Source organism: Antechinus flavipes, chromosome 4, assembly GCF_016432865.1.
Source record: "Antechinus flavipes isolate AdamAnt ecotype Samford, QLD, Australia chromosome 4, AdamAnt_v2, whole genome shotgun sequence".
In the NCBI taxonomy this organism is placed as follows: domain Eukaryota; kingdom Metazoa; phylum Chordata; class Mammalia; order Dasyuromorphia; family Dasyuridae; genus Antechinus; species Antechinus flavipes.
Genome location: NC_067401.1, coordinates 391,035,132 through 391,044,069, shown reverse-complemented (window position 1 = coordinate 391,044,069; position 8,938 = coordinate 391,035,132). Strand labels below are relative to the sequence as shown.

Sequence of the window (8,938 nt, the reverse complement as noted above, 5' to 3'; positions counted from 1 at the left end):
CTTGTGCCAATGAAAACACAGATATATACTCTCTCCATTCCTCCCCACCATTCAAAATAGTATTACACAACTTGTTTCTTCTCCCACTTTAAGCAAGAGAAAGGGTTGTAAATACTTTGGATATTTACAAAATTTTCAAATCTACTCTCAAATAAAAGAGCCATAGAAAGGATTTAAAATTTCAAGGAAGTAGGAAAGTTTCATTAAAATGACTATCACTGGAATGAGTGCCATCTCCCAGGGTGACTATTCTGAAATGGACAACAGTCAGCCAGAACTTTTTATCCCTGAAATTCTAGGGTATATGGTGAACTGGGAAAGGTGAACATTACAAAGATCTATTCTATTCTAGTTGTTTGTCTCCAAATCAGTCACGTCACTTTTTAGACAAACCCTGTATATCTCCCAACATACCTGCTATGGAAGTGCCTATAGTATGTTCTTCAGGGGGCAATAATAGTAACAACACAAAACAGTAAAAATGCTAGTGTATTATAATAATCCTTGGGAAAACTTCACTCTGGCTTTCTTAAGTTTCCTAAATTCTTAGATAAGAAAGATTTTTTTAAAAATTTTAAATAAAAAGGAACAAAAGGAACAAAATTACCTCAACAGAGCTCATGTTGCTGTATTTCTTTTCCAGTCTTCCTGCTGCTTTTGTATAATTAAGTTATATCAGTGTCTGGAAAATTGATATTCTTTCCATTGTCAGACAATCTGTTTGGCATTGCCTTTTATGCGGAACATTTTTGTTTTTTTATTAATTACCTTTTCTCTTCTTTTTAAAGAGGTTTTGGAAGGTAATGGGGAGAAGGATGAAGGAATGGGGAATCGTATAAGAATATTGTGATCATAGGTTCTTATACTATTTGTAGCTGCCGTTAATTTCTGGATATTACTTTGTGTTTATGCTTCTCAAAAAGAAACACATATAATAGTCCAAAAGTTCTGCAATAAAATTGGATAAAAGTATGGAGTAATCTTCATAATGTATTAATTAGACACTTATCTAGAATGCTAACTAAAATGTATTTGGGGGCAGACAGAAGACCCAGGCTTTTATTAGTGTAGGGAACTTCCAGTTTTCATCAAGACAGGGAAATCCCAGTGTAGAAATGCTTTTTGCAACTCATCTGTAATTGGGATGCCTGGGGCAGAGAGCAAACTTGAGCCCAGAATATCCTGATTTATAACTGCATAGAATCAGAGACTTAGAGATGGCAAGCACTTTAGAAGTTCTTTAGTGTCTCACTTTCATTTTATTGATGTGGAAACTGAATCCCAAACAACTCTTTTTTCCTTTACCTCCCTGATATCATTTAGTCACAGAAGGATTAAACCACTATTTTAAATAATAATAACAATAAAGATTTGTTAATGTTTTTGAATACTTTGACATACTTTTTCCACAATTGATTTCCAAAATTACCACCATAAAAAACACAATTTATATAAAGAGATGGGAAGAGAAATCCTGTCATTTAGGGGACAGCTATGGCAATAAATTTGAGTATTTTTCGATCTTCTATTTTGTAGTAAATTTAAAAATGTTAATGGGAGAAGAAAGGGGGGATACTAACTACTCTAGTAAATGAAGACTTTGAGCTCAAAATTGACTTATTCTTTCCACTCCACCCCACCCTTTATTAGAGGAGCATTACCTAAGTGTATACTAAAACATTTTCTTTTAAAAGCACAAGCCAAGTTGATGTACAGATATTATGTAGCCACATTTTTAATGGAGCCCCTAAAGCATATTAACATCATTAAAGATCTTTCCATAACCCTGCTGATTTACTACACCTTTTCCAGTAAGGTACTATAAACAGAAAAGTCAATCTAAACATTTTGGGGCACTATTGAAAATTATTATGGTTTCCCCTGAGTAACTAATTAGCCACAAACAGCTAACAACTGCTGTGTAGGACACAGATCTTATTATATAAGCTTTCCTTTCCACTGTGGGGAATGACCTGAGGCAGAGGGGCAGGAGGTGGGAAGGGGGTCAGTTTTCCTGCTGTTTTTAACACAACTTTTATTTTAGTTAAAACTGATATTCCATTAATGGAAGAGTATTTCAAGAGTACCAATACCAAAGATGCCTTCCTGGATTGGGCAGCAGGAAATATAAAAATAATAGGTGGCTTCATCTTAGTAATCAGGTTTATTCTGGGAATACTAAGATAAAAATATGCTTAGCATGCAGCAAAATTCAGAACAGATGTTTTCTAATATAATAATATATGCTTGTAAATAATGTGCCCTTCTAAAACATAATTTTTTTTCTTTAAGGTATTTTGTGGAAAAGAAAAAAATAGATATAAGATGTAAATAGATTCAAGTTTTGCAATTGAGGAAGTTGCTTGAAAGGAGGATCTTTTCTTCCCACATGTCAGAGGATTTCAATTTTTTGTCATTATAGTAATGGAGAAGAGCTTCATGATATGGTCAAACTTGATTTTTCAATGCTTAATACACTTAATAAATTCTTATTGGCTTACTGATTTTCCCCTATCATTTTTTGTTATGTGTGTGCAAACATTTTAGGAGCCTTGCTTTGATAGAATTCCTCAGCTGTTTACATGTTTCAGTGTTTTGAAGACTAAAACATATCAACATATCATGGAGATAATTACAGGAACTTTCATGTAAGATAAAAAGGAACATTAGATTATATATATATATATTTACACTTTCTAGACTTGTAGCTGCTTTGGGGTTCACAATACAGTGTACCCTGAAACCCTGATGAAATTTATGAAGTTTGAAAGCTTAAACTTCCAAAGAATAAATAGTATTTTTCCTGATCTTCTAAAAAGACAAATCTATCTAAACACATTGATAATGTAGTAGCTGCATTTTCAAAAAAAAAATATTATTGCCTGTAATCTCAAATGGTACACATTCCTGGTAGTGGGGTTGTGATTTTTCTTGCCCTCCCCCATCCTACTAAATCCAATGTCTATCTAAATCCAACCTTATTTATAATCTATGTCTTAATGAAAGGAAGCAAAAATGATTTCTAAATGGGAAGAATGCCATCCTAACAAATGGACATTTTTGTAGACAGACCAGAGATGATATATGTATGTCAGAGAAAATATATGGTGAAGGCAGAAGTGATTTGGGGCTATTGAAACATCTGTCTTTCCTGAGATTGGGCACCTAGATTACAGTGAAAAGAACATTAATACAAATGTATTTAGTGGTAGAAAGAGGCAGTTACTTTAGTGGAGTTAAAATTATGTCCTTTATACTCTGCAATGGGCAGCTCTAAGATTCAAGCCTCAACTGACTTTGTAATTATGTGGCTTCTAGAGAAGTCCATGGTAGATCAGCAGAAGTGCTTAAGTGTTCTATTAGCTAATACATCCATTTTGCAATCAAATGCATACTTTTCAATGTCATCTTTATAAATAATAAAAATGTTTTTTGTATTTCTAATGTCCTTTTTGGAGTATGGCTTGTCTTCAAATAATACAAATATAAGGAGACTGGACATGGAAAGTTAACATATCCCACTGCAACTTACTGGAGGTCTATTCATCAGTACTATAGATATAACTTATTAGTTGAATTTAAATGTTGATCCCTTATGGATTTTATTATATGTACCAACTGTCCTCAAGATACATGCTGGCCTTTTAGTCAGGAAAGAATCCTAAAGAATACATGTCTAAACTTTTAAACTATTTATCTAGTATACTGATAACAACTTATTTAATTTTGCTCCCATCTTTTTGTTTATGAAAACTGATACTACTTTTTTTTTTTAAGCTGAGGTAATTGGGGTTAAGATGCTTGCCCAGGGTCACACAGCTAGGAAGTGTTCAGTGTCCGAGGCCAGATTTGAGCTCAGGTGCTCCTGACTTCAGGGCGGGTGCTCCATCCACTGTGCCATCTAGCTGTTACCCTGATACCAGTTTTGAGTATGTGCAATGGAGCCATTATTTTTATAATGCACATATTCCTGTATTCATATTAAAATGATTAGAATATAACATTCTACTTCTTAATCTTACTTGAATTTTAGAGAGGGAAAGTAATCCTTTGGAAAGCAAGAGGAAAAAGAAAATGACATTATTTATGGACTAAGGAAATAAGCATTGAGGTGAACTATACATAAAGAAACAAACAAATGTATGTTAAATCAGAAATGGAGAGAGGAAAGCAACATTAAAGAGACTTTAACAAACAATTTTAAGTCATTGAAATTGAATCACCAGGAATCAAAGTGGCAGAGATTAAGATAATTACCACTTAGCTACACTATAGCAATTCAACAATCATTTCACTTTAGAATTTACTCAACAAATTGAATTCAAAAAACATTTATTAAGCATCCACTATGTGCAAAGCCTGTTCCAAGACAAAACAAGTAATAATTTCTGCCCTTAGGAGTTTAAATCTCCTGGGAAGATACAATATACATCTCCCTAAGATATGAAAACCTTTCTGATTCACCTAGCTATTAATGGTCACCTATTAAAAATGACAGTTCATTCCAGAACATTTGTGCAAAGAAATATATGTGAAAATGTGATGTAACTTCAGAAAATTGTTAGGAAGCTAGTATCACTAGAACATGGCTATATTCAAGAGGCAGTAATATGAGACGGGAAATACTGAAAAAGTTTGTAAAAATCATACTGATGATTTTATACTTTATCCTAGTTATAATAGGGAGTCATTGAAAATTTCCAAATAGAGATAATAATGGTGATATAATAGTAATACGGTGTTTGAAGGAGAGTGATTTGGTGCAGGATGGATGAGAGAAAAGAAAGATTAAAGGTATAATAGTCTATTAATTGATTACCATACCTTTAATCAATTAATAGACTATTGTATAATGCTAAGAAAAAGAAAATTAGGTCCTTAATAAGGGTAAAAGGTGGGGGAAATTTTATCATTACCAGAAATAGAGAAATTTGTAGAATGATACATTTTAGGAGGAATAAAATTAATATTATTATGGATATATAAGAATTTGATCCAAAAAAAGTTATAAGAACTCAATAGATCTTAAGATCATGAGGACACATTTCTTCTAATTTTTAAGAATATTGGTCTAGCAAGAAATAAAAAAAAGCTCATCTTAATTTTAGGGGTAATATACTAGAATAATCAGAGGGATTATGGTCAAACTATCATAAAATATTAGAATTTCATAGCAATTTAAGAGAACATTTAATTTAATTCTCAATTTCTGAAGATGAAATTGAGGCCTATATAATGTACATATCTGGTCTGAGATCACATAGTCAGTTTTATGTTAGAAACAAGACTAGAATACAAGGTTTTGGTTTATTTCTTTTTTAAAAAATCTTTTTTCTTCCTCTTTAATCTCCTGTTTCATCATGTCATTCTAAAAGATTTCTTTCAACTTTTCAAAATGATTATTCTTGATTTGTTTCTTTTTCTCCTAGATATACCAAGCTTTGACACATTTTTTAAAAATTGAGTTAATATGTAAGATAGAGAATCTCCACTTCCCCCAGGTAATCACAAGATGCTAATGAGGTGTCAAACTAACTCTAAAGATGAGTCTATATTCTGATCCTGTTATGAAGTGTGAACACCAATTTTGATTGGATTAAGAAGGGAATAATGCCATTGGTTGAATAAACAACCTGGGGCCTTAAAATAGCTAAACCCTAGACTAATTCCAGCAATTCCTAGAGTATGAAATATGTACTTTGTAAATGTTAAAATGGTATGTGAATTATATAAGCAAATTAATTATCATGATCATCATGAAATGACAATTTGGTGCTTCCAAATATCAAATAATATATCATGTTTATTTTACTCATCTGAATTTCTTCTTTCTTTTCATTTCCTACAAATTCATTTAAAGCAAAGAAAAGTCTAAAACTTCACACTTCCTTCTGATGAGTGTGATCGCAGCAATGTCATATATAGAAAGAGGCTAGCACTTCTTTGGTCATGACTCATGAAATAATGCCTTTTTATTTATACCACTCCTCTTCACTTTCCCCCTCTTTCCCATTCCCTTAGAAGAAAATAGGTCTCCAATGTAATTTCTATGCCAAAATAATACCAAACACAGACCCCTATCCCCTTTACTTATCTTTCTTCCTCTTCCTCCTTTTCTCTTCTTCTTTCTTTCTTTCTTTTTCCTTTCTTGACCTGAGGGGACTAAAACAGATGGAAATCTTGTTAGTTTCTATACCAGTGCTAGAAAATCCCTTCAAATTATTTTTATATTAGAAATTACTGTGTAAATGGAGGGTGGAATTTGGAGATGTGACAAAGAACTACCACAGAATCAGAAAACTTCAGAGTTGTAAAGGATCTGGAGATCATCTAGTCAAATTACCCAAATAAGAATCCCATTTACAGTATACTTGACAAGTTGTCACCTTTTCTTCACTTAAGATGTCTAGAGATGGAGAACTCTATCATCAGAGACAGATCCTCTTTTGAACAACTCTAATTCCTGGAAATTTCTCTATTATGTTGAAAGTAAATTTCCATTCAATGGGGAAAGGGAAACAAGGATTTATATGGCATCTGATATGTATCAGGCAATATTGTATTTATTATTTGATCCTCACAAGAACCCTGCTAGGTAGATTCTATTGTTATTTTTATTTTGGGAAACTGAATCATCAAGTTAAATGATATGCTCCTCGGCCATACAACTAGGAGTGTCTGAGGCAAAATTTGAACTCAAGTCTTGTGTTCTATTGAAAACACTACCTGCTTCCTGGCTTCCCATTAGAGTTTAAGTAAAACAGCTCTAATCTTTCTTCTACATAACAACCTTTTCAATCTTCAAGAAACTTGAATTTTCTCCTTTAACATCCCTTGTTCCTTCAATCAGTGGGATATATGTATATAGTTTTCAGTTCATTTGTCATCCTGCTGACCTTTCTCTAGACCCACTACAATTTGTTATTCTACTTTCTAAATTGAATATTATATTGTATATGTGGGCTGATGTAAACTTTTTTTTTTAAACCAGTGCTGATTGGCAGCTCTTCTATGACTTATTTGCCTAAGGCACTGAGAGATTATGTGATTTGTCTATGGATACAGAGTCTCAGAGGTGGTACATTAATCTTAGTGTAATATATATGATGACTTGATATCCATTTATTACAATATACTTTTTCATGTTCTTGCATAATTTTTTTTAATTTTAAGAGTATATTAAGAATTAAGAAATATAGGACAGTTCTAAGGAGGACAAATTAATAGGTACTGAAAATTAAATTATCCCATTCCAGAATCTTGCACACAGTAGTCAAATTTATTAGATATGTTTGCCAAATTATAATATTAACTTTTTTATCCCCATTTTCTTTACATGTAAAAATACTTGGGCTAGATTAGAAATTCATAATCTGTGGCCCGTGAATTTGATTTTTTGAATATTTTAATAGTTTCCTTTGTCTAGGTATTTTATTTTAAACATTTAAAAAACTGAAAAAGGGTCTAGTACATTTATAAACCTCCAAAGAGGTGAATAAAATAAGTTTAAGAACTGAACTAGATGATCACCATGCATCTTTTCCCCTATGATATTGTCATTAAGATTCTGCACACAAAGGTAAGATAAGATAACCTCCTAATGAAATATAAAAAGATAACTTTACAATGCCATTTAAAAAGTCAGTTATTCAACAAGCTACAAATTCTTATCAAGAATATTTAGTTAATAGACTGAACAAAGTAAGCTGAGTTGAATTTGTTATTTCTGAATTTCTACTCCCTGCTTAGCTTTTTCTACAATCACTGAGCATTTTAAGAGTTCTCACTCAAAAAAAAAAAAATAGAATGGGAAGTCATACCTCCAAATAAGAATTCATACAAAATTTTAAGAGGCACATCATCAGCATTTCTCTGGGATTATTTAGAAAGTCTCATTTGTTCTGTCAGAACCCAGAAAACAAGAAGATAGCTTTTCCAGATACCAGTTAACAAAATACTCGGTCCAGCTACTAGATGCCTTTCCCATATTTCCAGTTCTGTGACAAGAAATTGATTTTGTCACACCCCTCACTAGTAGAAGACTCAAATATGTAAACTGAGACGTTAATTACCCTCCATACATTTTTCTTTATTAGAAACAGATGAAAAGAGATATTTACATTTATGTGGGATGTTCATTGTAGAGAATTTACATTTGTCATAACAAAATCAATTTCATAAAATTATTAAAAAGTATTTGGAAAACAGCAGGCATACTATAGTATGTTTTTGTTTCTAATTATTATATAATTATTTGACTTAGAAGCAGTTGATCAAGTAACCCACATTACCAATAAATTTCCATTTTTTTGAAAATAAGAACAGTTTCATAGCATAATAAAGAGTCACAGAAACTCCTGTTAGAGTAGATCTAATCTGACATCTAATCTAATCCATACCATAATAGAAATCTCTACAACATCTCTAAGGAGTAGCCATCCATTTTTGATTCAGCAAGCTGCTAAGTATTAGGAGAGTAGATTTTAATCCCTTCCTTAAATTGTCTTGAAAGCCTGAGTGGACAATCTTGACCTAAGTAAGCAAGAGCCCATTTATTCTCGAGCTTTGCCTGACTGAGGAGTACAGAATCAAGACTCTTGTGTAAATTGATTCTCAACTTTGTCTAGGATGAAAGACACCAGATGTAACTTTAAGAGGCTGATTGTGATTTTTGGGGGGTTGTTATTGTTTTTTTTCTTTAAATGGCCTCTTAGGTGTCTCCCTTTGCTCAAGTGACAGCTTTCAGGTGATGTGGCCAACAACTGAAGCAAATAATCTACCCTCAGGAGAGTGTGTATTGTCTCCAAATGGGCAGTCCTCCAGAGAAGGATTCAGCAAGTAAATCAGAGCCAGAAAATCTGTGTCACTAAGAGTTTTAGCTGAAGCTGATAGCTTGAAGGACCCATTGTCTGAGATCTTGAGTCTTTAGGTAGGTATG

General features: G+C 32.5%; 1 long non-coding RNA gene across 1 annotated transcript in view; it reads right to left on the bottom strand.

Annotated features, from left to right (window-relative positions):
• Positions 1-6,095: 6,095 nt before the first annotated feature.
• Positions 6,096-8,938, bottom strand: part of LOC127562752 (uncharacterized) — a 73,755-nt gene continuing 70,912 nt past the window's right edge. The window contains exon 3 of the long non-coding RNA XR_007953808.1: positions 6,096-6,162. This is a non-coding gene — a long non-coding RNA (uncharacterized LOC127562752). The remainder of the gene's footprint in view (positions 6,163-8,938) is intronic.